This window comes from Taudactylus pleione, unplaced genomic scaffold (assembly GCF_031769625.1).
Source record: "Taudactylus pleione unplaced genomic scaffold, aTauple2 ptg000318l, whole genome shotgun sequence".
Lineage (NCBI taxonomy): Eukaryota > Metazoa > Chordata > Amphibia > Anura > Myobatrachidae > Taudactylus > Taudactylus pleione.
In genome coordinates, this window is record NW_028284719.1 from 331764 (window position 1) to 352254 (window position 20491).

General features: G+C 45.3%; 1 protein-coding gene across 2 annotated transcripts in view; it reads left to right on the plus strand.

Annotated features, from left to right (window-relative positions):
• MMEL1 (membrane metalloendopeptidase like 1) overlaps window positions 1-20491 on the plus strand; it is a 225961-nt gene that overhangs the window by 17805 nt on the left and 187665 nt on the right. The window contains exon 1 of one of the 2 annotated variants that reach the window (XM_088442866.1): window positions 20013-20072. The exons of the other annotated variant lie outside the window; for it this stretch is intronic. The gene's annotated coding sequence lies outside the window, so the exon portion shown is untranslated. Of the gene's footprint in view, window positions 1-20012; window positions 20073-20491 lie in introns of those variants that run through there. 2 annotated transcript variants of the gene reach the window in all.

The window sequence follows — 20491 nt, forward strand, 5'->3', positions numbered from 1 at the left end:
TAACCTTGTGAATTCTTCAGATGTTTCAATAAATTGTTTAAAATAAAATAAAAATGTGTTTATCCATGACAACAGTGAGTTGTAATATAATGCCATCAATCTAACTAGTAAATCATTTGATTATTATGTATTTTTGTGTTGGGTCATCTCTCAGTTGACAATTGCAGCCCAGATTTCATGTTTGGGTAATAGGGTGTTTGACCAACTATATCTTGCCAACACTACCTTTAACAGTCCAATATTGCTCGGTTCCCATTTATGGAGAGCAGAGGACTAGTTTAGCATAAAGAAGTTTTGATCTATACCCTTCTCAGTGCCGGAGATCCTCTCCTATTTTCACTGCGCCTGTACGGGAATGCCACTGCAGATGTGTGTCCTTTTGAGACACCCACTGGCCCACAACTCACTATAGGCACCTCCATCAGCTGCACAATCGGACAGTGCACCTGCCTATCTGCGCAGAATGTCTCTGGGTCTATGGCTGCTGGTGTCAGTTCCCAATACCATCATAGCCGCCGCCATTAGCCACCACCCCCTCCCCAGGTACAGCCCAGGAACGCCCATCAAAATTGCAAAGATCTCGGACGAATGTGCAGAAGTAAAATGTTTTACCAGTGTCCACCATGGGAGGCAATCGGGAAGCCGACTGCCTAAGTACCGGCAGCCGGCTTCCCGACTGTCTTATCCCGGCAAGGGTGAAATGCTGGGCGTCTAGATGTAGACGCCCGTATTTCACCGACGCCGGGAGACCGGCGCCCGGCATCACGATCGTAGTGATGCCGGGCGCTGCGAGCGGACAGCCGTAGGGGGGGAGGGTTAGGTTTAGGGCTCCCGGGGGGGACTTAGGGTTAGGCACCCCCCCGGGAGGGTTAGGGGAGGCTAGGGGGAGGGAGGGTTTGGGTTAGGCACCCCCGGGGGGGACTTAGGGTTAGGCACCCCACCGGGGGACTTAGGTTTAGGCAGCGGGGAAGGGGGTGGCTAGGGTTAGGCACTTGGAGGGGGGATTAGGGTTAGGCACTTGGGGGGGAAGTTAGGGTTAGGCACCCCTAAGGAGGGTTAGGGTTAGGGGGTTAGGTTAGTGGATACTTACCTATCCACGATCGGGATTTCCAGCGCTGTCGGGCTTACGGCGCTGTCGGGCTTCCGCTGCGTCGCACTCTGCTTCTGTCGGGCTGCCGCTGACGGGAATCGAACCACCGGCCATGCGGCTGACGGTATTTCATACCAATTCCTCCGCCATTGAATCAGGTCAGGGAGTGTAGACTAGCATACCTTCCTTACCACATTAAATACGTATAGGAGTCCCATCATTTACTGCACAGGAAATGACATTGTGCTCGGGTACAAAGATCTTTTTATTTTCTATGTCTATTCAAAGCAAACAGCCCGGTAACCGTAGTCATTTATACTGATGACAGATACAGAATAGAACAGAAAGTCATCTCACGTTTCCTTTTAAATAAATGTATCAATGTCCTTTTTTCGTATAAGAAAACTTTAATGACTCCTATTGAAAGTGAGCAACAAGCATGCATGCAGGGCGCATATTATTTATTCATAATGTTATTAAGGGGTAATAGTAGCTGATTAGATGAGAACTCTTTTTTGGTGGGAGTAGTTTTCTGTAACTGATATAGGAATCAGAGGGTTTAAAGGTCTTTATCATTGTGTAAGGACACAATTTCCATATTTAATAAAAGTCTATTCTCTGACACCCTTTATGCAGCTATCAGCAGGGTTATAGAGCCGGGTAATACTGCTTGGTAGTAAGTAATACTTAGTACAACAGCAATTTCCAAAGAAAGGTGAGTTCTGTCCAATACAAAAAGCAACAAAAAGTTTATTTTCAGAACATATTGTACTTCCACATCCCTTTAACCATTTTAACATTAAGGGGTCTATATACTAAGCAGTGTTAGGAGACAGAGTGAAAAGTGATAAGGTGCCAGCCAATCAGCTCCCAACTGTCATTTTTCAAATACAGCCTGTGAGATGACAGTTGGGAGCTGATTGGCTGGCACCTTATCACTTTTCACTGTGTCTCCTAAAAAATAGACCCCTAAGGATCTGATTCTAAATCAGACAGATCTATGAGTTTTTGCATACAGCGCAATGGCATATCTATAACTGGTGCAGGGTTGCGGTGCTCATGGGCCCCTAGTTCCAGGGGGCCCCACATCGTACACCCTGCACCTATATATAGTTATACTTACCTCTCCGCAGTCTCCAGCACATGAGCAGTAGAGATGTCCCCAGGAATAAAGAGTAGGCGCCATTTTCCCGGAGACACGCACATACTTAAAAGATTCTGGCACCAAAACGCCCCTTATGCAACACATGCAAAGATGGTAATATACACATTTTTGCATATATCTGTCCTAATATGAGTTGTACGTAACTTGGTCGGATTTGTCTTTTCAGGAAAATGGCCGTTTTGGGTGGGTGGGGGGGGGGGGGACTGGGTGTGTTTGTGCAACATCGACTGTAGAATTAGTAAAAGATAAATCACTGACTCACTTATGACATTTATACTATTGGCAGACCCTATAGATGATATAGATGGCAGTGGTGTGTGATGTAGGTCAGCCCACATGGTAGATAACTATACCATTAACCAGGCAGAACAGCTTTACAGGATGACACAGGGTTAATGCAGCAGGTGTGTATAACAGGTACACAGCGCTCATATAATGTATGTATCAGATCCAGCAGGGAATGTATAGGGGAGTGCAGGTGGTGTGCGACAGGTGGGAGCACACACCTGTGTCTGTACATACAGTGATGGCAGGGGAGTATGCACACTGGCTCTATACATGTAGCGGTATAGCGGTGGAACTGACAGGGTCACTGGCCTCTGTAATGCCATCTCTCATATGTGTAACACAGGAGACTCTCAGGACACGTCCTTCTAGCACGGAGGACGGAGCCGAAGACGCATGGTATGGCCATACATGCGCAGTAGCGCACAAGGTCAGAGGTCATGTCTCTGGCAGTCCAGGGTCCTAGTGCCAAACAGAGACAGCTCCTAACATAAGCCACATGCTGGCCTCTAGCTCCACCACTCCCCTGTATAATGTCCAGGATCTACATAGCACACTGCAAGATTGTCAACAGTGCCACAAATGAGCCTTCCGGAGGCCTTTAATGGGCCTTAGCTATACAATCCCGAAGTGATATGTGGTCACATGTCGACATTTTGAATTGATTGTCGACATTCTGTTCCTGTAGTCATTTGGATTGTCGACATTTTGTACAATGTTTGTCACGGACCGCCGTGACGATTCTTCCCAGATACGACAATCTGAGAATCGCTGCCGTGACCTTACACCGGTACCTCAGCACGTGTGGCTATTAACTCCGGTATATGCCACCAGCAGGAGAGCAATTTAACGCTAAAGCGTAAGGAAAGCTTCTACTCTCACCTGTACACACAACTTATCAATATTTAACCATAGGTAACATGCCAAACATGAGGCGTTTGGGTCATAAAAACACAGATTCCAAGAACTAAAATTAGTTTAGTCTAATTCAAGAAATATCTTCAAAGTTTATGCACAAAAATTACAAAGGATATAAGGATGGTACAAAAAGTCAAAAACACAGGTAATCACAATTTCAAGTAAACCAAAGAAAATAACAAAATGGGATAAAACAGACCAATCAGATCGCAACGGATAGAACAGCTTTTGAGACAAGGTTGTCTCTAAGACGAACCCTGGATCAATCTGTACCGTGTCGATAGCCTCTACCAGAATGAACAACAAACTATAGTTGCATCACATTTTTATGCCTGTCTTCCAGGCACTACCCGACACCCCTCCCTGAGGTGATTTTAACCCCTGTCACCTCAGAGGGGATTGTCCAGCTGGCTAAAGCCTCGGGGTTTCCCTGTCATTTGTGCAGGGGTTCTTAATTATCTTTCAGCCCTTTCTGAAGTTTGAGAAGTGGGCTTAGGTCAATAATCAGGATTAAGTAATTAAACATGCACCTCTGGAGCCTGACTGTAACACAGGGTTTCTTGGTCACCAGAGCAGGGATTAGGTCACTGCTAACTCCCTAGCTTGTTTCATAGGTTCATAGGTTAGGCGAGAGATTCGACACCTTGCTGGTCGGTCTGTCTCTCGTTGGCCTGTAAGCCTGCCCCTGTGGGGTTATAACCAGCTCTCATCTTTGATCTCTGACCATACACAGAACACAGATCTCTTATAGACTGGCTATCAAGGATCTGGCCAGCTGGCAGGTAATTTTCCTGGACATCCTTCTTATGGGCTATATACAAGTTGACATAATTATGGCTAGCAGGGAAACAAACTTCCTATAACCTCTGGTTAAACCTTTCTGTCCATCTTCAAAGGTTTGTCAAATAACATTACCTATACATTTATAAGGGAAAGTTACGGTTTTTGCAGACTGAATCATGTGCAGTTATGCCCATGCAGACGCAAAATCCGATTCTTCACTACCATGATGGCGTTTGAATCGTCGACATTTCGCGTCTGTCATTTTGCACTTGTCACTGTTGGTATTTCATACCAGACCCCCAGCCACCGCATTAACACTATCAGTATTTTATACAAGGCCCCCGTATATATTGGCTACCAAAGGCACACAGTGACAGAGCATCGAGCATATCTATGATATTAAGTGGAAAGCAGAAAGATAGGGGAAGGGTGGTAACTGGACTGCTGCTCTACAGGTTCCCAGAGGTGGTCAATGTATTAGCTCTGTGTACATTATAGGGTGTAGGTTTAAAGGTCTCTGCCTCCTACTTGACTATCTTCAAGATTTTGTCTAAACCATTCATACTATCATCAATCACAGAAAATATATATATTCGTTGTAGGTTGCTCCTAGTCCCTGTATTCTGAAGACAAGATTAAGTTGACCATCATGCCAGAAGAACCATGGATATTATCAATCACTGTAGCCACTTAAATAGCTTTTCCAGCAGCTGAGTTCCTTAGTTAATTGCCCTGTAAATTGAATGTTTGCAATGTTAATATGCCGTATAAAGAAGCAAATACATTAAACAATGTAGGCAAGTTCAAGCCTGAAGAAGACAGAAGGTGAAAAATCTTTCTATTTAATTCAATGAATGACGACCAATCTCATCGGTCACTTACGCTGTAACTAAACTGCTCTGTATATAGAACACGTTCTGACTTTTTACTCAGTTACCTGCTTCTCAGTGGATGGACATGATCAATCTGATCTTATTTTTACACTGAAGTTCATTTCTGAACATTAGGAAAATGGTCTCCAAACTCCTTCATGATATAGTTGAAACTGGGTCCGTGCCATAGAGGAAAGCTTCCTTCTATGACAGTACATCTACACAGAACTGTTCCTATGTCAGCTTAGAGAACTATGGAATTTATGATGCCGGCTTACTCAGTAGACAAAGGGCTCTATTTACTGCAATCCACTACACTACAATTTTGAATGCAGATTGTAGTGTGATATTACCGACTGAATTTGCATTGCAAATTCAGCCAATATCACAGGGATTTACAAAAAATCACTTGCAGGGACAGATCCTGCGATAAATCCCCTCCGCACACTTATCACGTTATTTTTGCAAAAGGCCGTTAAGCCCTGCCCCCATGCTAAGCCCCACCCCCGCAATCACGACCCCCCCCATGACGCTCCCTCACTTAATTGCACTTTCCTCCAGTGATCGGGCTCCGGTGATGTCCTCCATGGCTCCAGTCAGCTGATATCCCATCCTGCACTGGGACCAGGTCACCTGATGACCGATCTCCTGTCCCTGGACTCAGGTAAGTTATTTTTTTTACTATTTTTTTTTCTTTACAGTGTATCAGTGTGTGGTCTGTTTAGACCACACAGGTGATCAATGGGGCCGGCTCCGGGCTATGCTCTGCCTGTTAGAGAGGAGTAGGAGTCCGGTAACCGGGGGGAGACACTGGATAACACCACCTCCAGATGATGTTATTATAACAGGGTTCCCCCGGTATTTTTTTCACCATTTATTTTTAGTAACTACCAGGCAGATCGCATTTCCCATTACAATGATGGGAAATGCGATCTGATTACTAAAAATAAGTGATAATTAGGGGTTGGAGTATAATTTTTTCGAATTCTACTCCAATTGCCCTGTGATACTAAAATAATGTGAAAAGGGTGTGAAAACTCCCTTTTTCACTTTATTTTAGTAAAAATAATGCTAATAAATAGAGACCTACTGTATATACTCGAGTATAAGCCGACCCGAATATAAGCCGAGGTACCTACTTTTACCCCAAAAAACTGGGAAAACTTATTGACTCGAGTATAAGCCTAGTGTGGGAAATGGCAGCAGCTGGTAGTGCCCCCAGTAGTAATTCCCCCCTGGTAGTGCCCCCAGTGGTAATCCCCCCTTTTAAGGCCCCCTGTAGTAATCGCCCCCTGATAATGCCCCCTGTAGTAATCGCCCCCTGGTAGTGCCCCCTGTAGTAATCGCCCCCTGGTAGTGCCCCCTGTAGTAATCGCCCCCTGATAATGCCCCCTGTAGTAATCGCCCCCTGATAATGCCCCCTGTAGTAATCGCCCCCTGGTAGTGCCCCCTGTAGTAATCGCCCCCTGATAGTGCCCCCTGTAGTGTCCCCCCCCTAGTAGAGAGAGATGTGACAAGAATAAAAAAAAAATAAACACTTACCTGAAACTCCCGCTCCTGGTCCCGCCGCTGTCCGCTCCTCTGGCCACTTTGCATGGGAGAGACGTCGTCATGACGACGTGTCTCCCATCACCCACTGCGGGAGCCGGAAGATGGCTCCCGCAGTGGGAGCAGCAGCAGCCGCTGAGAGTCTGACAGACTCTCAGCGGCTGCTGATTACAGCAAACACACAGCTGCCGGCTCCGGCGGCTGTGTGTTTGGCAGTGTGTAGCGCTGACCGAACTCCATCCAGTCAGCGCTACACTTCACTCGAGTATAAGCCGAGGGGGTACTTTTTCAGCACATTTTTTGTGCTGAAAAACTCGGCTTATACTCGAGTATATACGGTAAGTCTGTATCGCAAAATCACATGTGTTCACTAAAAATGAGTCTGAGTGACTCATTGTGGTAAGCCCGTCGTCCAGCCACTTGGGTTGCTACCAGTCCAGGATTACTCCGGACAGTCCGGAAATCAGGCAATCTGTCCAGATTCCCAGATGAGCAACATCCACTGTCTGCCTATAGAGTACCCACTGCTGAGTCACTCACAGCCAACCTGTCTGCTGCTCCCAAACCGCCCACTGACTGCCTCCTCTTCCTGCATGTGACTGGAGCATATGACACAGAGTCCCATTTGAGTTACAATACAAAATCATAGATATGGTGGGTGTACGCTACAGCAGGGGAGTGGACGAGCACAATACATGACACAGTTTTGGAGTGCGGATACAGAGCATGACACAAGACATACTGGTGTGGGAGGGGGAGCAAAACATTATGCAGATCATCCAGGAAAGGGAATAGGGGTACGATCAGTATAGAACTAACATTTTTAGGCAGAGTGCACATACTTACTTAGTAAAGACATATGGAGCAATCAACTACAATTCCTATCTTTATCATTGTAATATTTATACCAAACAGCAGTAAGCTTTCTGGGGGCCAAAAGCACTTTGTTGCACCTGGGCCCATTGATCCCTAGTTCCACCGCTGATGAAATCCTAACAGTACTACTATGTTTATTTCTAACTAAAACAATGTTACCAGCTGTTGAGCTTTACCAATGCAAAGAGTTCTGATGCCCACATGGCATGTATTGAAATTTGAAATTTGGGTAGAGGCTCCAGAGCCAGATGAATACTTTATGTTCAACTCCATTTTTAGGGTCTTCTGGGACCCTAAGTGCCTACTGGGATGTAGGCCAAAGCCTAGGCTCTGAATGTGGGCTAAATACAGAATGAGCTAATCACTGGACCGTGCCACCACTGCCTCCTAGATCACAGCATCATATTACTCTATTACTAAGCCTAAGTGGGAGTGGCTCAGATGAATTCAGCCAATCAAAACCGCCCATTGATCGTCCTCATCCTCAGTGCGCATTTTGCACAATGGGTGAATAAACCACAAGTGATACGCCTCCAACAGGTTATTGTGGAAACTTTGCTCACACTTACACGCTCTGTGTATGTAAATGGGGCCTGATGACCACTGTTTCCTTGGCAGTGAACTAATGGTATAGGAGGTTGTGGAGGTCAATTGCTAAAATAAGGCCCAGGTGCCTACATGGTGTTAATCAGCCACAGAATGGAGGCTAAGGAGGGTTCTGGGACAGAATTAGCAGAAATAAACCATGTAAATAGTGGGTTAGTGTATATATTATAGAGATGTGCGCTGACTCCTGTGTTTTGGTTTTGGTTTTGAATCTGGATTCATCTCTTCTTTTTTGTTTTGGTTTTGGATCTGTATTTAAAAAAAATAAATAAATAAATAAAAAGTTTTTCAAAACAGCTAAAGTCATGTAGTTTATGCAATCCAAAACCCGAAATTAGGATTTAAAATATGAATTCCGAACCTCAAAAATATCAGAACAGCGACTCGGATTTACCCGGACATACGAAATTCGGATGGATTCCGATCTATGGAGAACCAAACCTCACATCTCTAATATATTATATAAGAACTTTTCCAAACTCCTAAATCCTTAATGACAAGATAAAATCAGCATAAGACCACAGCGTCATGCTTATTTGTGGGGGTAATTACGATGCATGTCTTAGGAAAATCACAGGGGTGGAAGAAGATAAACAGTGAAAGCACAACCATACCACAAAACCGCTTCTGATAAACAGACTGAGCGCAGCCCAGCGTGAGCCGATCAGGGAAAGAACAAGGTCGAGCCAAACAGCTATTCTTCAGCTCAGTAGCAGAGAATTGACTGGAGAGATATTTCCTCCACTGGAGAACTGTCTAAATGACAAATGATCCCATTTCCCTTGACCATATGAATGTTGCGCAGGAGGTAAAGGATTGATGGTTCCTGCTGCATGGTACCTGAAATACTGCCTGCTCACAAAATATAGAAAATACAGGGGTCTATTTACTAAGCAGTGTTAGGAGACAGAGTGAAAAGTGATAAGGTGCCAGCCAATCAGCTCCTAACTGTCATCTCACAGGCTGTGTTTGAAAAATGACACTTGGGAGCTGATTGGCTGGCACCTTATCACTTTTCACTCTGTCTCCTAACACTGCTTAGTAAATAGACCCCATAGACTCCATGTTGTTATAACAGATAATGGGCCTCTCTGGAATGATCATAATACACCCCCCCTGAGACGTCATGGGAAGCCTGTCTGTGCTCTAGTTCTTATAATGACTGTCTTCTGAAAGTTAGAAACATGCTGTGCATGATTGTGGCAATATACTAGTGACTCCCCCGCCGTCTAATGCTTGGCGACGCCCACCGAAAGCACCTGACATCCGCCGCTCACGCGCATAAAACCAGAAACATCAGAAACATCAACCGCAGATCAGGCGGCCATCTGCCTCCTGAGTAAGTCTAAGGCACCGCAGACACAGCGCGTCACCAGGGCTCTCCCACTACGAGCAAGGACGCAAGGGCTACTTCATGGACTCCACGTGAAAACATTGTTTAAACAGTCCGACACGCCTGCGTTTTTCTAACCACCTCCCATTGAGCGGGATGTACTAAGGTTGCGGTGACCACTCCGCCAGTCACCGCAACCTTACTAATCGCATATGTACTAACATATGCAATTAGTATCTCAAAGGACAGCTCTTGCGATAAGAGCTGCCCATTGCGAAATAGCCGACACCGGGTCTCCTCCAAGCCCCCCGGGGAGTTCCTGCTGGTCACATGTGCAGGAAGCCCCGGGCTCCTCCTCCCTGCACCCTGAAGAAGATTAGGAGGAGGCGGATGACCCAGGAGGAGCGTGGGCCGGCGACAATGGAGTGCAGGTGAGTGGGGGCCAGCGTTGGGCGGAGGCGAGGTGGCGGCGAACCGTCGGGAGCGGGGTGCCAGGTTTTTCTGGCGTTACCCTCCGTGCCGAAAAAAGGGTGGCCAGGGCTTAGTAAATATGGAAATGCGGTAAAAACCCTGAAAACGGGGGTTTTACTGCATTTTTCCTTTAGTACATCCCGCCCATTATGTCCCGCAAACCCTGACTACCTGTCACTCACTTTGCGAGCGAATCCTCTGTGCGAACACAACCACAATTCAGTTGCTGCGAATGCGCAGTGTGGCTGACAATCGCTCAATCTGCTTAAATATTGGCATTTGCATCCCGATCGGAAACAGGCTCTCTGTCACATGGTGGCAGGTCTAACACCTGATTTATTTGAAAATCCATAAAAGTGAGGAGAAGTGTATTTTAAAAGGACCAGTCAGAATACAGGTAAATATCACATGTTCCCAAGTTCCCATAGAAACCTTCCTTCACTTATCACCATGCCATTGCAGTTCAGATTGCTGAATGCCAAGTATTGCCTTAAGGTTTTAGGATCACATTTATTAAGTCCTTCGTAAAAGTCTGTATTAGAAAGATTTGTCACATTTGTGTGCATTGGGGTATTTACCAAAGGGGGTACCACAGCAGATGTAGGCTATGCCCCATATACCGAGTTCTGAAAAGCTTTGTTTTTCGGAGCTTGGCCACATTAGCTAATGCCTACGAGCTACATGCTGCAATTTGTTTTGGATCCATCTCTGGGATTTACCATTCGCGAAAGCTCAGCTTACTGGCTGCACATGTGCGAATACTCAACTGGGTCCGAACCTAGAACCAGCACTGGCTTTTTCCGGAGTCTGTGTTCCGACAGGCCTCTTTTGATAAATTGCCCCTATCAATTATTTCTTATCGTCATGATATACAGCGAGAAGAAATGAGACTTACTGGGGCAAAAAAGGGATTTTGTTAAAACGGCTTCTTAGTAAGTGAACTGATGCTGACAGGTTCGACATGACTACAGTAAGTTGACAAATAATGGACGTGACCAGTGGCGGCTCCAGAGGTGGGGCTGCAACGCAGTTCAAAATTCAAATAAGGGAGCCACACCAACTGTCATTTCAAACAAAGCCAAACTTCGCCAACTGGGACTCACTGGCAGTTGGTGTGACTCCCCTATTTGAATTTTGGACTGTGCTGCAGCCCCCCCCCCTTTGGAGACTCCACTGGACGTGACTCTGAAAGCATAGAGCATTCTTAGGAAACAGGCTGTCCTGGGACTTCATACGGCTGTCCAAGCATTCACCTAGCTCATTCCTGCTTTATTGTCAGATTTGTGTCATTTATCTGGAATGCTGCTCATATTTAGAGATGTGCGGGTCCGGTTCTCAGAGAACCAACAACAACCAAATTTAGGGATTCCGAGTTGAACCGTGTTCAGAATCACTTTTGTGTACTGTACTTTGGTGTACTGAGTCGAACTGAATCCCGGTTCGGATCTTCCCGCGATTTAAAAAAACAATCTTGGGTTATGGATTGCATGCTAACAGGTCAAAATGACGTCTTTTTAACAATTTTTTTGTTTTTTTATTTAAAAAAAAATAAAAAGATCCAAAGTTAAAACACTTAAGGATGGCCTTGCAAAACCAAAACATGAAGATGAATCCGGATCCAAAACCAAAACATGGATGTGTATTGTTTTAACTTATTACTGAGATAAAAGGTGATGTGGATCCCTCTTGAAGTTAGAGAGTCACAAATGCAGCCCCTGAAGTGTATTGAGCTGCCGATCACTGGTATAGAGAGTGAAAGAGTCTGTGGAAGAACATTCTCGACCTGAAATGCTGGGACTGTGCTATTAACCTCATCAAATATATATATTTTTTTATCTTCCCTCCCTCCTTCCCTCCCTCCCAGCTGCCATAACATTAGTAGGTACTAATATTGGTTTTTGCAGGTTCTCTCCTATAAAACAGTTAAACGTTAAAATATGCAGAGAGAAATTATATAGTCTTAATTTCTTTTTTTTATTTTAATTTGTTGATATGGTTCAAAGCCACTATATGTCATCCAAGTTCACACGTGGTTGTAGATGTCAAAATATTTGCCCTTATGCTGTATTACATGTATGCATGTGACCTCATAAACGCATACAGGGCATATGGCTAGTTTTGTTATATCCATCACCTTTATCAGCCTGCGCTATTCCTGGTGCAAGAGATTCTTCAGAAGTCAGACGGAACTGTGGGGTCTATTTACTAAGCCTTGGACAGAAATAAGGTACCAGCTAATCAGCTCCTAACTGTCATTTTTCAAACACAGCCTGTGACCTGGCAGTTAGGAGTTGGTTTGCTGGTACTTTATGTGCATTCACTTTTTCTCCATCCAAGGCTTAGTAAATAGAACCCATAGTACCTAGACCTCTGTGTATGTACAACTTAGGGCCGTATTCAATTTGAGGCAAAAAGTCCAGATTTTTCGCCTGCTGGACATTTCGCCTCCTTCGCCTGTTTTGCAGGTGAAAAACTATCGCGCGCGTCCCCGCTTATCCCCGTATTCACTTTCTAAGGACGCGAAGACGGGAACCAGCTAAACTGGAACAGGCGAAAAGTCCTGTCAATTTTTGGGAAATCATCCTTGCACCCCCTAAAGATGTCCACACATGGGAGATCACTATGGGTAACTCAGATTTAGCCTGCTGAAGGGAAGTCGGGTTTTTAAATAGCCGCGGCAGGTGCATAAATGTGGCTTTGAAGAAGGTGGTAAAGAATAGCAAAAATAACTATGCCCATCAAATTTGGGGTACATGAAAATGGGTGCAAGCATATTTTAAAGTCCTTAAAGTGATTTCTCAAAATTCTTCAAAAATGCACCTGTCGCTACCACCCGCAATGAAGAAAACACCTGCCGCATACTTGGGGACCCCTCTGGCATCAATTTCGCTATTTTAGAAGTTTGTCCCCTATAATTTTTTTTTCCTGATTTTTTTTTTTACTTTTTTTGTGACACACATTACTTTTAGGGGACATTCCCAGGAATTCAGGCTATTTTTTTAAGCCTGCACCCCTAAACCCCAAATCTGCACTTTTTTTTGCCATGTAAAACATGGTGAAAACTTATCCCCATTTTTTAACAGACTTTTCGCACCGGCGAAAAGTCTTTGAAATTGAATACGGGGATATTTGAAATAGGCAAAAATTACGTCACCGGCGATAAATTATCACCGATAATGGGTTTTCACTTCAAATTCAATACAGCCCTTTGTGTAGACTGCAATTCCGTCTACACACCCTCACTAAACTTATCCTACATGCAAACGTCTAGTTATGCCCAATCAGCTGCAAGTGGAAATGCGACTCATTCACATACGACTTAGAATCACAGGTAGATGCGCGCGCTCAGCTACAGAGCATGCATAATGCGATTAAATGCAATATCCATTCACAAAACAGACATGCATGCAGAGCAGAGGTTGGCAACTTTTGGACAACTAGTTGAGCTGGAACAAGAAGTCCTAGCATGCACTGGAAGCTGGCATTGCTTGCTGGAACATGTACAGTAGTTGCCCACTGTTGGTCAGTCACAGTCGCAGGTGACCTAGGTCTTGGACGCAGGCAGCCACAAAGCGTCTTTGGCATTTGCATTGAAATCTCAGCTATACTGTCACTGTCCTTAGTTTACCTTCAGACTAACCTAAATAGCCTCCAAAACCAAGTAAATAAATATCAAGTATAGCGAGGAAATGATGTAACTAACCTGGAATTGAACATAGAAGCTACGTATGTATTAGCTGCAGGTGTAATTTCCCCAGCCGGAGACATTATAGAGCTGTAACTGTCTCATCCGGCACTAATTGTTACTTATGGAGTGTGCAGGGTGGCCGAAGATGTAGATAATCGATCTGGGCATTTGAAAGGAAGATAGAAAACATAAACTCTGACCATCACAATAGTGTGGATACAATACCGAGAATGAGTGGGGGGACTCTTATATTCATATTAAAGGTCATATTAAAAGTCTTCAGGTTTTTGGACCCTTTAAGAGACTGTATTAGGAGCTCTTGGCCAAGTCATTTAATGCTTCAAATCATCATTTTATTATACCAACACCTTTCCGTTCTGTTCTCAGTCATGACAGTACTGCATTCAATGGTGCATTATTCATGTCTTTGGAAAAGGAAAACAAAGTAAAGGCTTGTTTACAAATGCTATAAAATATCTGTGCTGTTATACATTTGTTTTTGCCCAATTACACTGCTTTTTGGCAGGCATGTGACTTTACTTCCCCAAGTGATCCTATCTGCACCCCGAGATCACCCCACAGGGAGAATCTCTACCCATGCATCTACTAGAATGTTTCCAAAATGGCCAAAAGTACTTCCACCTGCCATTTTGGCCCCCTTTCCCTTAAACCTTCTCCTGTACCTTTCTCAAGATGCCTGCTCCCACCTCATTCATCTCTTCAACTTGTCCCTCTCATCCAGTACTATCCCCACTACCTCAAGCATCATCTTACTCTATCACCAACTGCTCTCACCTCCTAACCCTTCCTAGACCCACTCCATCTGGTTCCTGCTCCCTGAATTCCACAGAAACAGCCATCACTAATGATCTTCTTCCTACAGAATCCAAGGGTCAATTCTCTCAATTAATCCTACTGGATCTATCTACAGCATTTGATACTGTGGACCACCCTCTCCTCTTTCAGACTCTTGGGTCCTTTGGTCTCATTTACTCTGTCCTTTCTGGCTGTACTCCTACTTCACTAACAAGTCCTTCTCTGTCTCATGTTCTACCTTTCCCTCTAACTGTCAGTGTTTCACAAGAGTCTGTTCTTGGCCCCTTCTCTCTTTACACCTCCAACCTTTGAGACCTCATTAGCTCATTTGACCACTCTCCTTCCATCCTCTCTTGTGTCTCTGTTTTTCTGCCATCTCCTCCTTAATGTCCCAGCACTCTCTTAAACTAAATATCTGTCTCTTAGCTATCACTGTTGGAGAACCATCAAATCTCTGCGTGGCAAAACCATTGACCATTGGTGGCAAACCATTGATTGTTGTTAACCATCAGTGGTTGATGGCCATCCCTAGGGTCAGGGGCTGGCTGGCATCCTTCAGCCTGGGGGGCAACACAAGCAAGTGGCCCCGGCTTTCTCCAAAAAAATATAAAAAATCAACCTGTGAAGTGCTCTCATCGTGCAATATCAGCAAACAATAGGTCGTCTTAATGCCAAAGTTAGAATCTCCCTTATTTATTAATTATTTAGAGTCCTTGAGGAAACTTTCCAATAAAGGAGATTGAAATGAAGCGATATGAGGGTGACACTGGGCAGGATGTGGGACCAGGGGCATATCTATAATGGGTGCAGGGTGTGCGGGGCACACGGGCCCCTGGGTCCAAGGGGGCCCCGCACCGCTCACCCTGCACCCATAGTTTGACTTACCTCTACGGAGTCCCACGTTGGTGCAGGTGTCCGGCGCTGTAAAAACGACTGGAAAATGGCCATCACGGCCATTTTCCCGTCGTTTGCTCATGCGCAGTACAGGGAAAATGGCCGCCGCAGCCATTTTCCCAGTGACCTGCACATACTCTATAGACTCTGGGTGCACTCTAGTGCCCAGAGTCTATAACTCTGGCACTGGCTGCGCACAGCTCAGTGCGCTGCCGGCTGCCAGGCAGAGAGGAGGGGGCCCATGTCAGAGACTGCACATGGGCTCCCTCCTCTCTAGAAATGCCCATGTGTGGGACAGTGCAATGGGGGGGAACAAAAGGCTCAAGAAAGATGGACACTATGGCTGGGGGTCCTAGGTGAGATGTGGACTTGTTGGGAAGGGGGGAGACACTGGGCTGGTTAGGTGGGATACACTGGCATTTGGGGGATCAGTTATAGATGATAAGGGACACTGGGCTGGACAAGGGGAAGACACTGGGTGGGCACTGGGCTGGGGGAATGGGAGCAGTGACCTGGGATTGCTGCTGTTCCTGTAGACGACATGCCTGGTCCTGCACACGCTGCACACTTCACACGCTGACAGCTGCATCCTGAGCAGCCCCTGCTTAGTCTCCATCTCCCTGCTGCAGCTGCTGGAAGAGGTAGCGCTGCCACACTTTTCTGTAGGAGCGGGGGAGGGGGGGTTGCGGCCGCGGGGGGGGGGCAGGGGGGTGCGCGGGGGTGGTGTGTCAGGCTGGCTTGGTGGAAGAGAGGACTAGAGGCTCAGTTGTGCCCAGCCAGCCCAGGCATGCAGCCAGACACCAACCGTCAGAGGCAGAGCTGAGGAGACTGGAGAGTGAGGGCTGGAGGCGGGGCCTCCCTCCAGCTCTCTCCCTCTAGTTGTCATCACTGAGGGCCAGCTCCCGAACAGCGCTGGCCAGGGCAGAGAGGTCAGATGTTTAAGAAGAATAAAATAAAACAACGGCCCCAAACTCCCGCTGAGGTCTACAGGCAATCTGAGGACGCTCCCAGGCTGCTTAGTTTGTTAAAAGGGCTTCAAGGGCGGCCGCACTGATTATCCTTGTTACACAAACTGAGTGGCCGGGGAGTATCCTCTGCATGTCTCCTGGGTGCTAGACGTGCATGGAACATAAGGCAACTGGCGGCCCCATAACACTGAAATTATACCGGCCCGGGGGGCAGATGGCACCCTGCCCCCCGGCCCAGCCCGCCACTGCCTAGGGTGTTTATTCAATATGAAGGAATGGACAAAATAGAACTATTGGTTGAAGTTGTTTGTACAGCAGCTGCAGTAGCCACCAGAAGACATAATCAATCAGGAGACTTGTATTGGAGGCAGCAATTATCACACTGGCTCACTATTATTGTCTCCTGACCGCCTGAGGGACACTGCAGTCCACGAGTAGGACAACGAGACAGTGCCCAAAATTGTGAAGGTTGAGGGACAACATGCAAATTAAAAAGAATTAAGTTGTGAGTTGATTTTGGGGACACATGCAAATGAAAATTAATCAAGCGCTATTAGGATTATTACTGTCCCTACAGGTTGGCTATTTTGAACTCCTGATATATGGTCACACAATCCCATTGACATTTAAGTTTAGGTGTTTAACTTTTGTTACTTATATTTTTACTAACATCTGAAGTTCATTGTAGGCTTGTCCAAAGTGTTAATTCATTATCTCCAATATGTATGCGCAATGGGAACTTACTCTCCCACGGCTCCTACTACTAGAGCAACAGGGCAGACCCTATCCTAGCTAGATAGGCAGATCAGGACAGACCAGTGGACAGAGAAGGAAGTGGTGGGTCAGGACAGGGCAAAGAGGTGTACAAAGAGGGGGCAAGGTGCAACAGAGTGGGACAGGGTGTAGCATCGGGCATATTGAGATGACCCGGCACCCCTTTACTAGTATTATTCATATATTCACACTTGTTGCCTGTCACCCAGGCCTCCACTAATGTCACATTATAGCTGGGGTTACAGTATATGGTTCCAATAACACATAGCCATCATACTTATTAAAGAATAATCGCCTTGAGGCCTTTTTAATGTGGCATAATTCTGAGAAGAAATTTTGCAACTAAACAGTGTGGTCATGCAATGGCCTGTAGACAAGTATTACATGACAATATCACAATAATGTGGCTCTATTACCACAAGGGTACAAGTTACATTCTTAGTGTGTCTGTGCGAAAGTCAAATAATGAATTAGCTCTTTGTTCTCGCTGAGCATTTCCAAACATTACTGCAACTCTTAACTCTTAAGTAATCACATGTCCTAATTGTATTTACAAAGGATGAATTACGACCATGGAAATGATGAAACACACAAATTGTTAGTCCTGCAATTTACCATTTGTCAAACTCATTTTAGTCATATAATAATAATGTATTTCCAAGGGGCCTATTTATGATGTTCATTTTCGGACCCCGATAATTAACACTCTAACTCGCTGTGACTGCCGGAGCAATTCCTCATTGCTCCAGTGTGGTATCAGTTGATGCCAAATCAGTTGTCTTTAAATGTTGGCACATTTAAGGCATGGATAATAAGGCTGATTGCTAAATTACTTCCAGTAAAAGTTATGCATTTTGAGCAATATGCAAAGCTGCAGGTATCTATGATGTCTCAAAATAAACTAATTGTGTAAAATAAACATATTGAATTTGTAAGATATACGCTTTATGTGCCTGATTCATAAGTGCACGCAGTATCGACGCCGCACGCAGTTGGCCAATGTTTAAAGTAGAGATGAGCGGTTTAGTTTTAACTCGGATACATTGGAGCTAAAAATGTCATCTCATTGGCTGTACGGTTCTTACGTGTTTTGGATAGCCAATAAGATGATGTTTTCAGATCTCTCTTGTGAATACATTAACAAAAATAACCAGGTCAAAAGCGAACCGCTCATCTCTAGTTTTAAGTCTGCGCGTGCCTCTCAGTCACACTGGGGCTGCGTCCCGATGGTCACAGCGGGGAGACCCAGAACCATTTTGGACATAGGGAGTGTGGATTTTAGTGGCCGTTCCTGGTAGGTAAGAGAGGGGTGGCTAGTCAGACTCGGACGTGATGCTGACAGGGTCTAAAGACGCAGTAGTGCTTACACAGGATGCCATGATTAGACGGAAAAGCTGCGCCCACCATAAATCAATTTAACAAAATGCTACATCATTATCTCCTTAATTACATAAATGAACCCACACGCAACACTTCATGGGTGTGGGAATAGCCCTAGTATTTTCAAACCAGGCCTGCTATATTCAAAAGGGGCGACACAGTTTTTCTGCAGGGAACACAGGGTCTATGTACTAAGCCTTGGAGAGAGATAAAGTTGAGGGAGATAAAGTACCAACCAATCAGCTCCTGTCATTTTTTCAACACAGTCTGTGATGTGACAGTTAGGAGCGGATTGGTTGGTACTTTGGGCCTGATTCAGACCTGGTCGCTAAGCTGCGCTCGCTTGCTGCCAAAAGGGGCTGGGTATACAAATCCTGCGATCGCACTGTCTGGATTAAGGACGGCCTCTATGTTTTAGAGGGCGACGGCAGTGAGCGTACGCAGGAGTATAAAGCTGCCCACCTTTCTCTCTCAGCACACGTCATCTCCAGGAAGTGATTAATCGGTAACATCGAGACCCATCGGAGCTGCACACAGCACTTGAGGTAGACCCTACCCCGCCGCAAGCACTGCGATCAGTTCAGGCTTAAAAACAACCAAGTGACGGCTTCAGTGATGCTACTTTGCTAATTATGCACACCCAATAAACTCCGTTTTGACACTCAGATACGCCTGCGTTCGCACATCCACTCCCCATTCACAAGCACCTTCCCCTGTCCCCACCCACAAACGGCGCTATCGGTCACTCAAAGTAGCGTCCAGTCTGTGTACTATGAGTGTACGATTCTCGGCCACAGTGACTGGTTCACGTATGCGTACTTTGATGCATATACATGCGCAGATGTGCAATAATCGCCCCTAGCGAGCGTTCGCAGCTTAGCGACCGGGTCTGAATCGGGCCCTTTGTCTCTCTCCACTTTATCTCTCTCAAAGGTTGAGTACATCTCTCCTATAGTCCCGTGCTGACCAGCATAGAGCAAGTTGGTACTATACTATGGCAGGTATTGCCCAATGCTGCAGGTTTCCCTGCTGTATTGCCACCAGCCCCGACTGGCATAGCCTAATGATGGTATTGGCATTTTCTAGAGGACCTCATGCTTCCCACTTATATGCTGCACTCAATTACATTATAATGTAATATATTATATTGCATTGGAAAACAATGGCTATTTTATTTTGTTCTTCTTTCCTCTTTCCTGATAGTTATACTACTTTATTAAGGTGCGTAGGAGGACAGAAATAACGCAGGAGAACATATTGAACATATTGAAGTTGAAACATTATTTATCAAGCTAAAAATTGTGCCCAATCCTCAGGAAACCGCAGTTTGTGGAGGATTGCTGCAATTTACTGTATCGGGGCAATATTCAAAAGGGGGCACTGCTGCAGACATGTGTTGTGGTCTCCCTCATTACCATTGCAGCCGCAGGATCTATGCCTATCTACTCTACTTTAGGTGAAGCGCAATAATGCCACAATGATGGATCCGGTAAGAACTGCTGGCACATGTGAGGTCCGTGGGCAGCACATGTAAAACAGGCCAGCCGCAGACTGAACACGGAAATAACAGTGCTAGCTATGGCTTTACTCTTTACCTTCCCCATGGTAAGCAGGAGTGTTCATTTTCAGGGCATGGCTGCATTTCCAATACAAAGTTTCGGTCTGTAATCAGCCATTTGTCAATGTATGTCTGCAAATTTGTATTATACTTAACACTGCAACAAAGTAAGTCACTGAGATACACAACAATATACAAAGTAGAGATGGACGCCTGTTTTTTCGTTTTTGTTTCTTGATCTGGATTCATCTTCTCGTTTTGGTTTTGCAAAACTACCCTCAAGTGTTTTGGTTGTGGATTTTTTTAAAAACGATAAAAATTGATAAAAAAAACAAAAATGTCTGAATTCAAAACCTAAGACCGTTTTTTAAATCTGAGTTCCGAACCGGCAACAAATCCGAACCGGGACTCAGTTTGAACTGGGTCGCAAAAATAAATCCAAACCTTGACCCGGTTCTACTCAGAA